This window comes from Sminthopsis crassicaudata, chromosome 1 (assembly GCF_048593235.1).
Source record: "Sminthopsis crassicaudata isolate SCR6 chromosome 1, ASM4859323v1, whole genome shotgun sequence".
NCBI classification, from domain to species: Eukaryota; Metazoa; Chordata; class Mammalia; order Dasyuromorphia; family Dasyuridae; genus Sminthopsis; species Sminthopsis crassicaudata.
Window position 1 is genome coordinate 6,188,918 of NC_133617.1, and position 13,271 is coordinate 6,202,188.

Sequence of the window (13,271 nt, forward strand, 5' to 3'; positions counted from 1 at the left end):
ACTGAAGGTCTTAAGTATATGCTTCTGATTATTCTAAGGAATAGTCCATTTATTCCTATACTCTCAAGAGTTTTTAGTAGGAATGGATGTTGGATTTTGTCAAATGCTTTTTCTGCATCTATTGAGATGATCATATGGTTCTTATTAATTTGATTATTAATATGGTCAATTATATTAATAGTTTTCCTAATATTAAACCAGCCCTGCATTCTTGGAATAAATCCTACTTGATCATAGTGTATTATCCTGGGGATGATTTTCTGTAGTCTTTTTGCTAATATCTTATTTAAGATTTTAGCATCAATATTCATTAAGGAGATTGGTCTATAATTTTCTTTCTCAGTTTTCGATCTACCTGGTTTAGGTATCAGTACCATGTCTGTGTCATAAAAGGAGTTTGGTAGGACTCCTTCATCACCTATTTTTTCAAATAATTTATATAACATTGGGGCTAATTATTCTTTAAATGTTTGGTAGAATTCACATGTGAATCCATCTGGCCCTGGGGATTTTTTCCTGGGGAGTTGATTAATAGCTTGTTCTATTTCTTTTTCTGAAATGGGACTATTTAAGCAATTTATCTCCTCCTCTGTTAATCTAGGGAGCCTATATTTTTGGAGGAAGTTATCCATTTCACTTAAGTTATCAAATTTATTGGCATAAAGTTGGGCAAAGTAACTCCTTATTATTTCTCTAATTTCCTCTTCATTGGTGGAAAGATCCCCCTTTTCATTTGTAAGACTAACAATTTGATTTTCCTCTTTCTTTTTTTGGATCAAATTTACCAAAGATTTATCTATTTTATTGGCTTTTTCCTAAAACCAACTCTTGGATTTATTTATTAATTCAATAGTTTTTTTACTTTCAATTTTATTGATTTCTCCTTTTAATTTTTGTATTTCAAGTTTAATTTTTGGTTGGGGGTTTTTAATTTGGTCTTTTTCTAGCTTTTTAAGTTGCAGGCCCAATTCGTTAATCTTCTCATTCTCTATTTTCTTCAAAGAAGCCTCTAAAGATATAAAATTCCCCCTTATTACCACTTTAGCTGTATCCTACAGATTTTGGTATGATGTCTCCATCATTATCATTATCTTGGGTGAAATTGTTAATTGTTTCTATAATTTGCTCTTTCACCCAGTCATTCTTTAAGATGAGATTATTCAGTTTCCAATTACTTTTTGGTCTATTTACCCCTAACTTTTTACTGAATGTAGCTTTTATTGCATTGTGATCTGAGAAGAAGGCATTTATTATTTCTGCCTTCCTACATTTAATTTTGAGATCTTTATGTCCTAATATATGGTCAATTTTTGTATAGGATCCATGAACTGCTGAGAAGAAAGTATATTCCTTCCTATTGCCATTCAGTTTTCTCCAAAGGTCTATCATACCTAGTTTTTCTAATGTTCTATTTACTTTTTTAATTTCTTTCTTGTTTGTTTTGTGGTTTGATTTGTCTAAATCTGAGAGTGCAAGGTTGAGATCTCCCACTATTATAGTTTTACTGTCTATTCCTTCTTGCAGTTCTCTTAACTTTTCCTTTAGAAAGTTAGATGCTATACCACTTGGTGCATATATGTTTAGTATTGATATGGCTTCATTATTTATGCTACCTTTCAGCAGGATATAGTTTCCTTCCTTATCTTTTTTAACGAGATCTACTTCTGCTTTTGCTTGATCTGAGATAAGGATAGCTACCCCTGCTTTTTTGGCTTTACCTGAAGCATAATAAGCTCTGTTCCAACCTTTTACCTTTACTCTGTATGTATCTCCCTGCTTTAAGTGTGTTTCCTGTAGACAACATATTGTAGGGTTCTGCTTTTTGATCCAATCTGCTATCCGTCTCCGTTTGATGGGATCGTTCATCCCATTTACATTTACAGTTAAAATTACTAATTCTGTATTTCCTGCCATCGTATTATCCCCAGATTATGCTTTTTTCCCTTGACCCCCCTGATTCCCCTCCCCGATATTAATTTACAGACCCCCCTTGTGATGCGCAACCCTCCGTCTTTTTTTTTTTTTTTTTTTTTTTGGATCCCTCCCCCTTCCCTCCAAATCCCTTCACTTATTCTTTTTTTCCTTTTCCCTTTTCCTCTCCCCCCTTTTAATGAGGTGAGAGAAAATTCTCTGAAAAACAAATATGTTAATTATTTACTCTTTGAGCCTCTCCTGATGAGAGTAAAATTCACACAATGATTCTCCCCCTCACTAAGTTCCCTCAGATATGGTGTATTTTCTATGCCTCTTCCTGGGATGTAGTTTCCCTCTTTTTATCACTCCTTCCCCTTTTTCTGAACCGACCTCCTTCCCTTTACTACACCCCCCTTTTTTTCTTTTATATCAGTAAAATCAAATTATCCTTGAGTATTTTTTATATACCCACAACAGAGTTACAGTTCTCAAGGGTTCTGTGTACCTTTTTCTGTTTCTCTTCAGTCTTGTGGATGTAGATCAAATTTTTTGTTTAAGTCTGTTTTTTTTAGAAACATATAGAATTCCTCTGTTTCATTGAATGACCATCTTCTTCCATGGAAAAAGATGCTAAACTTAGCTGGGTAGTTCATTCTTAGTTGCAGTCCTTGATCTTTTGCCTTACGGAATATCAGGTTCCAGGCCCTTCTACCTTTTAATGTGGAGGCAGCCAGATCTTGGGTGACCCTTATTGTGGCACCTTGGTATTTAAATTGTTTCTTTCTAGCTGCTTGCAGGATTTTCTCCTTTGTGTGGTAATTCTGCAGCTTAGCCACTATATTCCGTGGTGTTCTTTTTTTAGGATCTATTTCAGAAGGAGTACGATGAATTCTTTCCACATCTACTTTCCCTTCTGTTTCTATTATCTCTGGACAGTTCTCTTTGATAATTTCCTGTAAAATAGAATCTAGGTCTTTTTTTGGTCATAGTTTTCTGTAAGTCCAATAATCCGCAGATTATCTCTCCTAGATCTATTTTCCAGGTCTATAGATTTTCCCAGTAAGTATTTGACATTGTTCTCCAGCTTCTCATTTTTTTTTTGTTTTGTTTGACTGATTCTTGGGTTCTCTGTGAATCATTCATTTCTATTTGTTCCATCCTGACTTTTAAGGAGTTATTTTCTTCTTTCACAGTTTTTAGTTCTTTTTGTAAATGCCCAATTTCGTTTTTAAATGAATTATTTTTCTCTATTGAATTTTTTTCCATTTCCCTAATTTTTTTTTGAGAATTATTTTCTTTTTCCAATTCAGAAATTCTATTTTCTTGAGACTTTTTTATCTTTTCCAATTCATAAATCCTACTTTCCTGTGTTTTTTTAACCTTTTCTAATTCATAAATTTTGTTTCCCTGCATCTCCTGTTAATTCTTTATTTTTTCCAACTCCAATTTCAGGACGTTGTTATTCTCTATCATAGCTTCCCTTTCCTTTCCCCATTTTTCTTCAATCTCCCTTAATTTTTTAAGAGTTTCTTCAAGGAGAGAGTTATGTGATGGGGGGCAGGAATCGTTCCCCTTTAGGTTGTTATCTGCTGACTCTCTGCTGTTAACTTCCTCGGGGTTGGATACCCGCTCTTTCTCTGTATAGAAGGAATCTATGGTTTTTCTTGGCTTTTTGCTCATACTTAAAAAATCTTTTGGGGTCTGTCCCTGGGGTAGGAAATTATTTACTTCTTTACCAGCTTCCTCCCAGACTGGATGGATGCAGCGGCTCCTGCGCCTGAGCTAAGATAGAGCTCTGGGAGAGAGTTCCCCACCCCCTCCCTGGAAGTGCCTCAGAGGTGATTAGCACTACTGTGCTTCGAGGGCGTTGAATAGTAAAGACAGCACAAAGCCCAGCCTATGTGTCCGGGTGGGGAGTGGATGTCTGCAGCAGGTGACGTGAAAAGCCCCTGTGCTCAAACTGGAACTGTCTGCCAGAAACTGCAGTCCCTAGTTCAAAGGTTCCGCTTCTCTGGGACTTCCTGGAGCTGAGTTCCACTCCCTCCAGCTAAGCTAGGCAGTGTGTGTTGCCTTGGGCCGTATCCACTCACTTGTCAGTCTCTTAACTATTCTCAGGAGGTAGCTGAGGCCACACCCCCTGGTGCCGAGATCTGCTGAGTCACCTCTAGGGTCCGGGGAAAATCTAATCTGAGTTTTAAAATATTTTGGCTTTCTCTTCTGAACTGCTAAATAATTAGCAGAGAAGAGCTAACAGCCTGTGCCAGATTCCTTTACCTCAGTGGCTTCTCTGATCCCAGAGCCTTTCCCAGCGCAATGGGCGCAGTATGCGAGCACCCAGCCGTCTGTGCTGGACTCTCTTCTTCCTCCCCTGGGAACTGACCTTTCCTGTTGAAACTCCAGATTCTCTTCAGCTGGTAAGTCGTGCTTCCAGTCCTTGTGGTATCTATCAGTCCTGAGCTAATTCTGAGACTTAATTTATCTAATTGGTTGTGAGGGAGTGAGGACGTTCACAGAGACGTGTGTTTCTTCTCCGCCATCTTGGCTCCGCCCCCTCGATGCTAAAATCTTAAATAAGATATTAGCAAAAAGACTTCCGAAAATCATCCCCAGGATAATACACTATGATCAAGTAGGATTTATTCCAGGAATGCAGGGCTGGTTTAATATTAGGAAAACTATTAATATAATTGACCATATTAATAATCAAATTAATAAGAACCATATGATCATCTCAATAGATGCAGAAGAAGCATTTGACAAAATCCAACATCCATTCCTACTAAACACTCTTGAGAGTATAGGAATAAATGGACTATTCCTTAGAATAATCAGGAGCATATATTTACAACCGTCAGTAAGCATAATATGCAATAGAAATAAACTGCAACCTTTCCCAGTAAGATCAGGAGTGAAACAACATTGCCCACTATCACCATTACTATTCAATAGAGTACTAGAAACGCTCGTCTCGGCAATAAGAGCCGAGAAAGAGATTCAAGGAATTAGAGTAGGAAATGAGGAAATCAAACTATCACTCTTTGCAGATGACAAGATTGTATACTTAGAGAACCCTAAAGACTCTGCTAAAAAGCTATTAGAAATAATTCAGAATTTTAGCAAAGTGGCAGGATACAAAATAAATCCACATAAATACTCAGCATTTTTATATATCACCAACAAAATGCAACAGCAAGAGATCCAAAGAGAAATTCCATTCCAAACAAAGGTTGAGAGTATAAAGTATTTGGGAATCCATCTACCAAAGAATAGTCAGGAATTATATGAGAAAAATTACAAAACACTTGCCACAAAAATAAAATCAGATTTAAATATTTGTAAAGACATTCAGTGCTCTTGGATAGGCCGAGAGAATATAATAAAGATGACAATACTCCCCAAACTAATCTCTTTATTTAGTGCTATACCAATCAGACTCCCAAGAAACTATTTCAATGACCTAGAAAAAATAACAACAAAATTCATATGGAAGAATAAAAGGTCGAGAATTGCAAGGGAACTAATGGAAAAAAAAAAAACTCAGAGGAAGGTGGTCTAAGTGTACCTGATCTAAAGTTATATTATATAGCAGCAGTCACCAAAACCATTTGGTATTGGCTAAAAAATAGACCGGTAGATCAGTGGAACAGATTGGATACAAAGGACAAAAAGGGTACATCTATAGCAATCTGATCTTTGACAAACCCAAAGATACCAACATTAGGGATAAAAATTCATTATTTGGAAAAAATTGTTGGAAAAACTGGAAATTAGTATGGCAGAAATTAGATATAGATCCACACTTAACATCATATACCAAGATAAGATCAAAATGGGTCCATGATTTAGGCATAAAGAATGAGATCATAAATAGATTAGAGAAAAAGAGAATAGTCTACCTCTCAGACCTGTGGAGGAGGCCAGGAATTTATGACCAGAGGAGAACTAGAGATCATTAGTGATCACAAAAAAGAAGATTTTGATTACATCAAACTAAAAATTTCTGTACAAATAATATTAATGCAAACAAGATCAGAAGCGAAGTAAGAAATTGGGAAAATATTTTTAAAGTCAAAAGTTCTGACAAAAGTCTCATTTCCAAAATATATAGAGAACTGACCCTAATTTATAAGAAATCAAACCATTCTCCTATTGATAAATGGTCAAAGGATATGAACAGACAATTCTCAGATGATGAAATTGAAACTATATCCACTCATATGAAAGTGTTCCTAATCACTGCTGATAAGAGAAATGCAAATTAAGACAACTCTGAGATACCACTACACACCTGCCAGATTGGCTAAGATGACAGGAACAAATAATGATGAATGTTGGAGGGGATGTGGGAAAACTGGGACACTGATACATTGTTGGTGGAACTGTGAAAGAATCCGGCCATTCTGGAGAACAATTTGGAATTATGCCCCAAAAGTGATCAAACTTTGCATACCCTTTGATCCAGCAGTGCTACTCCTGGGCTTATATCCCAAAGGAATACTGAGGAGGGGAAAGGGACCTGTGGGTGCCAAGATGTTTGTGGCCGCTCTTTTTGTAGTGGCTAGAAACTGGAAGATGAATGGATGTCCATCAATTGGAGAATGGTTGGCTACATTATGGAATATGAAGGTTATGGACTATTATTGCTCTGTAAGAAATGACCAGCAGGACGAATACAGAGAGGCTTGGAGAGACTTACATCAACTGATGCTGAGTGAAATGAACAAAACCAGAAGATCGCTGTACAATTCAATGCTGTATGAAGAGGTATTCTGATGGAAGTGGATATCTTCAACATAAAGAAGATCCAACTCACTTCCAGTTGATCAGTGATGGACAGAAATAACTACACCCAGAGAAGTAACAGTGGGAAGTGAATGTAAATTGTTAGCACTACTGTCTATCTACCCAGGGTACTTATACCTTCGGAATCTAATACTTAATGTGCCACAAGAAAATGGTATTTACACACATATATTGTATCTAGGTTATACTGTAACACATGTAAAATGTATTGGATTGCCTGTCATTGGGGGGAGGAAGTGGAGGGGGGGGATAATTTGGAAAAATGAATACAAGGGATAATATTATAAAAAAATTAATAAAAAAATGTTAGTCTTATTTATCAAATTATGGGGTGGGGGTTCCAATTTATTTTCCTTCTAAACTTTTATATCTCCTCTGCTTACTTTAGATTTGTGGTCTTCTAATTTTAATGGATATTCATTGGCCTCTCTTTTTCTATTTGGTTAATGTATGATCATGAGGATATTATTTTTTTCCTTGATGGCTGAATTAACCGCATCGCAAAATTTTGATAAGTTGTTTAATCCTAGAACAATCAGCCTTTTCAATGATGGCCATCCCTTCATTTTCCAGTTCTTTGCCATTAAAAAAAAAGAGTATTCTGTTTTTATAAAATGGGGCCTTTTCTTTTTTAATCTCTTTGGGGTTGGTTATTGTTGTCCTTACTTCTCCAAGATCAAAATGGTATGACTGTTAGAGTGGAGTTACAATATGCAGTTACAATACTATGACTGAATAGACCAATACCAGCTCAGAATGGTATACCACAGGTCAGATGGGTATTTATCCCTATGCTCATTTGGGGTGAATTTCCTAACTTTGCACATCTCATAGTTTGGTTTTTTAAAAAGCTAATCCAATTCTGCTTTCAGTGTGTGCATATTGCATGTATCAATGATAAGCAGAATCAGCTTTGCAGAAGTTTTTGTACAATTTTAGCATTTCGACACCAGGGTGGGATCCCCACCTGTAATGGTAAATAGGCTAGAGTTGCATAAGCAGACATTTTTAGGGCAACTTTTCTATCCCCTCCCTTACAGCTTCTCAATCAGAAGTCAAAGACAAAGAAATATAACAAGGAAACCTTTGAAAACAGCATTCTTGCCTCACTTATGGCCTGTGTTCTCCAGAAGCATCTACTTCTTGTAATTACGCTTTATAAAGGCATGAATGGGAGACCATTTAGAGTTCCCACTGCCATATTCTATCTATTTTTCACCCTCCTTCGAAAACTGCAGAGACCAGAGCATAAAAATCACTGTCCCCACACAAGTCTGGAGTTTATTAATCTCAATGTAGCCCAAGATTGCATTAGCTTTCTTGTCTGACACACACTAATGATTCATATTGAATTGCCAGAACATTAAAAACTCAGATCTCTTTCACAAAACTCTCATGTAGCTATAGCAGTCACATCTTTTCTCTTATCAAGTGAGGAGACAGGATTTGCACTGTCCAGAAAAAAAATTAAAAAAAAAACAAAAACAAAAACAACAACAACAACAACAAAAAAAAAAAAAACAGAAGCAAAGACCTTGCCTCCTGGTAGACACAAATAAAAAAAGGGAAAAATGTGATAGGAACACAATCTTGACTTCTTATCTTATTTTTGATCTTGCGAATGCACCTGAGGGAAGAAATCCTCTTTATATACCCTTAAAAGCTAGTCCTCCATGCATACATATGTTGTATTTAATTTATTCTCTTAACATATTAAGCATGTGCCATCTGGGGGAGGGGGGAAGGAGGGGAAAAATTATAACGAAAGGTTTGGCAATTGTCAGTGTTGTAAAATTACCCATGCATACATCTGGTAAATAAAAATTATTAAAATAAAAAATTAAATTAAATTAAATTTTTTAAAAAAGCTAGTCCTCTCCCTCTTAATCATCATTTTTAAAAGTATGTCCTTTCCTCCAAAGAGAACCTACACTTGCACTGGAAATTTCACTTATTTGATTCAGCCTCGTATCCAAACCTGTCCAGCTCTTTCTAACTTCACTGGGTTGCATCTCATAGAATGAAATATAAAGTCTTAGACCTGGAACCTAGCATGATGTCACATGAATTTAGGAGGGAAGCATGAAACAATTGTGTCCAGAAAGAAAGGAATGTGTCTAGAAAAAACATGGGGGGTATTATGGACTGTAAGTTCAAAATAAACTGGCAGGGTCTTAAGTCAAGCAAAACCAGTTCTGAGAAAAACATCCGGTAGGGAGTTTGAGCCAGCACAGCTACCAATTTACAGGGTAAGTTTCCTTAAGTGAGGTCAGGAAGAGTAGAAAACTAAGCCAAAAACCAAACAGTAACCACTTTCTCTTGATTTGTTGTCCAAATCAGACCATGAAAGCTGAGCCCACTCTTTTTAGCTAAAAACTAAATGATATTTCAGTCCAATAATGTGTAAATGACACAAGGCATCCTTAAGTCACGCAAGCAGAGTCCCTGCAGAGAAATCACTGACTTTGTCTATAGCATGGAAGGAGTCATGAATTGGGCTCTTCTCAGATGGGAATAAGATGGCATAAAGTCCTTGTGTTTCTCTCCAAGTACCTCAGGCTCAGAGTGAAATTCTTCTGCTCAGCACATCAAGAACATGATTCCTATGGATATTTTCCTGAGCGTTGCCTTCTTGGCCCAGACAGGAATCGGGCTTCAGGGAAACCTCTTTCTGCTTTATCTCTTCGGCTTTTTGTTTTTCACTGGTCAGAGGCTGAGGCCCAGAGATCTGATTATTACCCAGCTGATTTTGGCCAACTCCTTGGTACTTCTCTCCAAGGGCTTCCTTCAGGGATTGGTAACTTTGGCTGTGAAGATTTTTTTGGATGATATTAGCTGTAAAATTATATTCTCCCTCCAGAGAGTAGATTGGGGGCTTTCCCTCAGCATAACTTGCCTCCTGAGTGGTTTTCGGGCCATCATTATCAGTCCCCAGAACTCCAGGTTCATAAAGTTTAAAACCAGAATCTTAAAATACATAATCCCTTCGATACTCTTTTGCTGGATTTTCCCCATGCTGCAAAATATTATTATACTTGAGAAACTTGAAGGACCAAGAAGCACAAGAAACACCATCTCAGAGATAAAAGAATATGGGTTATGTTCTGTTACTATGACTCCTATTAGTATCCCGCTCTGTGCAGTTGTGTTCTCCCTGCCTGATGCTGTGTGTATGGCCTTCATCAGCTTTACCAGTGGCTACAAGGTTTACCTCTTGTACACGTACCACAAGAGAGTCCAGCAGCTTCATTCTGACACATTTCTCCCTAGAGCCTTCCCAGAGACCACAGCCACCCAGATGATCCTCCTGCTGGTGAGCACCTTGGTCACTTTTTACTTGCTCAATTCTATCTCGGCAGCATGTATGCATCCAAGGACACTTAGACCCTGGCTGCTGCATAGCTCTGCCTTCTTAGCTTCCTCTTTCCCAATGGTTAGCCCCTTTGTGCTGATCATCAGTGACTCAAAAATCCTGAAGTACTGCAGAGCTGTCCATGGAATAAAAAGTCCTCATAATGAACCTGACTACATTAATATCCAGTCCCTAATCTCTTCCCAGGCTTTGGTCAAAGAGAAAAACTCACTAAAGGATCTTAATCCAGAAGTGTCAAAAGAGATCCAGAATCCTCCTGTAGCTAGTGGAACTAGCTCCAATTTCACAGAAAGAAGACAAAATATGATCCCTGAAACACACTAGAAATTGAGGCAGGGCTTGAATTCAAGTGGAAGGCACCTGTCACTAGTCTCCTGGGAAAACCAGATTATTACATTGGTAAAGCCTCCACCTGCATTTTGCATTTCCTTCACAGGTTAATGTTACACTATTTCAACGTCCGATTCATTTGTACAGCAAAATAACTGTATGGACATGTATACAAATATTGTATTTAACTTATACTTTAACATATTTAACATATATTGGTCTACCTGCCATGTGGAGGAAGGGGTGGGGGGAAGGAGTGGGAAAGTTGGAACAAAAGGTTTTGCAATTGTCAATGCTGAAAAATTACCCATGTATATAGCTTGTAAATAAAAAAAGGTATAATAGAAAAACATTTTAAAAATTGGCAAAGCCCTAAAACCTATGTAATCTAATGCACATCAAAACAGAAATACCATTTACAACACCCATAACTAGTAGCCTTCCCTCTTTGAGCACCTTCATTTAAGGCTATTCCTGTTTCTCCAGGGGCAGCCCTTACCACTGATTTTTAAGTTTCTCCTTCCCTTTGACACCAGGATAACTCTCAAATTATCCATGCATATGATTTGAAAGTAAAAAGCTTTAAACATTAAAAAAAGAAGTCAGAGAATACAACTGCCTTTCTGTCTCCTTGTATCATTAGCATCTTCTCACATGACACATGGTTTTGTGCAACTTTGAAGGGTCTACCAAGCTAAACTGTTCATTCACTTATCTTCATTCATCCCTTAGGAGACACCTAGATTCCATCTAATCCCTCTTGCGTATGACACCAATTGGAGAAAACTATATCTCCCCAAGCCTTATATTCTGGGTAATGTAGTGCTCTCATCTCTAAAAACATAATTGTTCTCTAGGAGCAGATCTCTGGGGAGCTTCTGGAGGCAGCCTTAGTTTCAGTTCAGTTCAATAAACCCAAATGCATCCAGGAGGTTAAGTCCAGCTCTTTTATTTTCTCTTTCCAAGTCTTATCTCCTTCCTTGGCCCCAGTTGGCTTTCCTAGAGGCCTATCTCTCTCCTTGGTTTCCCGAGAACTCTTGTCGCTAGTCCTCTGTCTCTGCCAGCTTCAACCTCTTGTCCTCCCAATGTCTCCAGCCAGCACAAGGGTGGAAGTTGGAATGAATCTTGACTCAATCTCCCGAAGTCCCCCTGAAGTCCTCCCGGGAAGTCCTCCCTGGCCCTGAGACCAATCGTTACATCACTAGGAAACCGTTATTTCTTGTAGATTAAATCAAGTCTAAACTAGATTTAATCACTGTCTCCTCAATTCCACTCAGTACCTTTTTTCAAGTTCTGGCCCATAACATCTCCTTGTAGGGTCAGATCCATCATACTGAACCGTGCTAAATTAGATAATTCTATCCATTCCATTGACTTAGCACCTTGTAAGAATCCTAACAGGGTAATTCTTGGCTCAAGTGCAATTACATGGGTCTCTTCTTCATTGTTAGAGATTAATTAATTATTCAGTGCCCTGCACTTGCCTAAGAGGCAAAGATGGCGAGAACAGGAGAGGAGAAATTGAGTTTACTTTGGCTTCTCGCTTTGAAGAGAAGGAAATGGAGAGGAACAAGAAATTATTAAACATCCTCTGTATACCTGGTATCATACAAAGCACTTTAGAGCTATCTCATTTGAACCTCACAATAATCCTGTGACGTAACTGCTATTATTCTTCCCATTTCACAATTAAGAAAACTAGACAGGAGTCAAATAGCTTGCCCAACATTACCCAGATAGTAAATAACGAAGGTCAGATTTGGACTCGGGTCCTTCTGGATCTCGGCTTCCTAACAAAGGGAATAATCATGTATGAAGCGCCTACAATATGCCAGATATTGCAGTAAACACTTTCCATATACTTTGTCTGCCATTCTTACTTCTCTTCAAGAGAACTTCCCTAAAGAGAGAAAATGGCTCCTGGAATGCTGAGAACCACACTTAAGGGTGGAACCCTGAAAGCCAGTAAAAGGTTAAAGGTTAAAGGCTGAGGGCAAGTAGTTGGAGAGAGGCTGGCAGCTCAAACTGCTCAAAGCGGACGGGGGCGGGGTGGGATCTCTGCTGTTTCCGTGGAACGACCTTCACCCCACGGTGGATATTTCATCTTGGCAGTAAGTCAGGATCAGCAGAGAAGCTGTAAATACAGTAAAGAATAAACCCCCCAAGAGCTAGCATCTCTGGGGACCTGGCTACCCCACCCCCACCTGGAGTGACTCAGCACAGCCATCACTGTCCACTTAGTGCCTTGATGGTGGTATCTCCCGAAATCTGTAGAGGAAGCCCAGTAACACCATCCAGCCCCAGCCCCACGCCAAAAACGGGCCAATTGTTTTTCTTGTCAGTTTGTTTTCTTTGATTCTGCTCTGACAAAATGAACAAAAAAATTGAAAGGACTCTAACCACTGACAGCTTCTACATGGATAGAGAGTAGACTTCCAGCCCTGAGGACACAAACACAGACTGTCTCCAGAGGAATCCTAAAAGGGGGATAAGATCTGCTCTTCAATACACAAAACTCTCATAGAGAAAATCCAAAAGGATTTCCCGAGAGAGCTAGAAGAGAAATTGGAAAAGGAAAGGGAAGCTTGGCAAGAGAGTCCGGAGAAGTCATCCAGAGTGCATAAAGAGATCAAATCATTGAGAGATAAAAGTAGTGAATTGGAAAAGGTAAGCAACTCCAAGGAAAACAGGATTAGTGAGTTGGAACAAAGAAAATAACACTCTAAAAAATAAAATTGATTTAATGGAAAAAAATTCCATAGAAGAAAAAGACTCACTTAAAAACTCAATTGGACAATTACCAAAAAATATAAAAAAGTGAGTGAAGAAAATACATCATTGAAAAACAGAA

At 38.1% G+C, this 13,271-nt stretch overlaps 1 pseudogene; it reads right to left on the reverse strand.

Annotated features, from left to right (window-relative positions):
* The window catches only part of LOC141551065 (pre-mRNA cleavage complex 2 protein Pcf11 pseudogene), a 40,757-nt pseudogene extending 28,429 nt beyond the window's left edge, over positions 1-12,328 (reverse strand).
* Between the last annotated feature and the right edge of the window lie 943 nt (positions 12,329-13,271).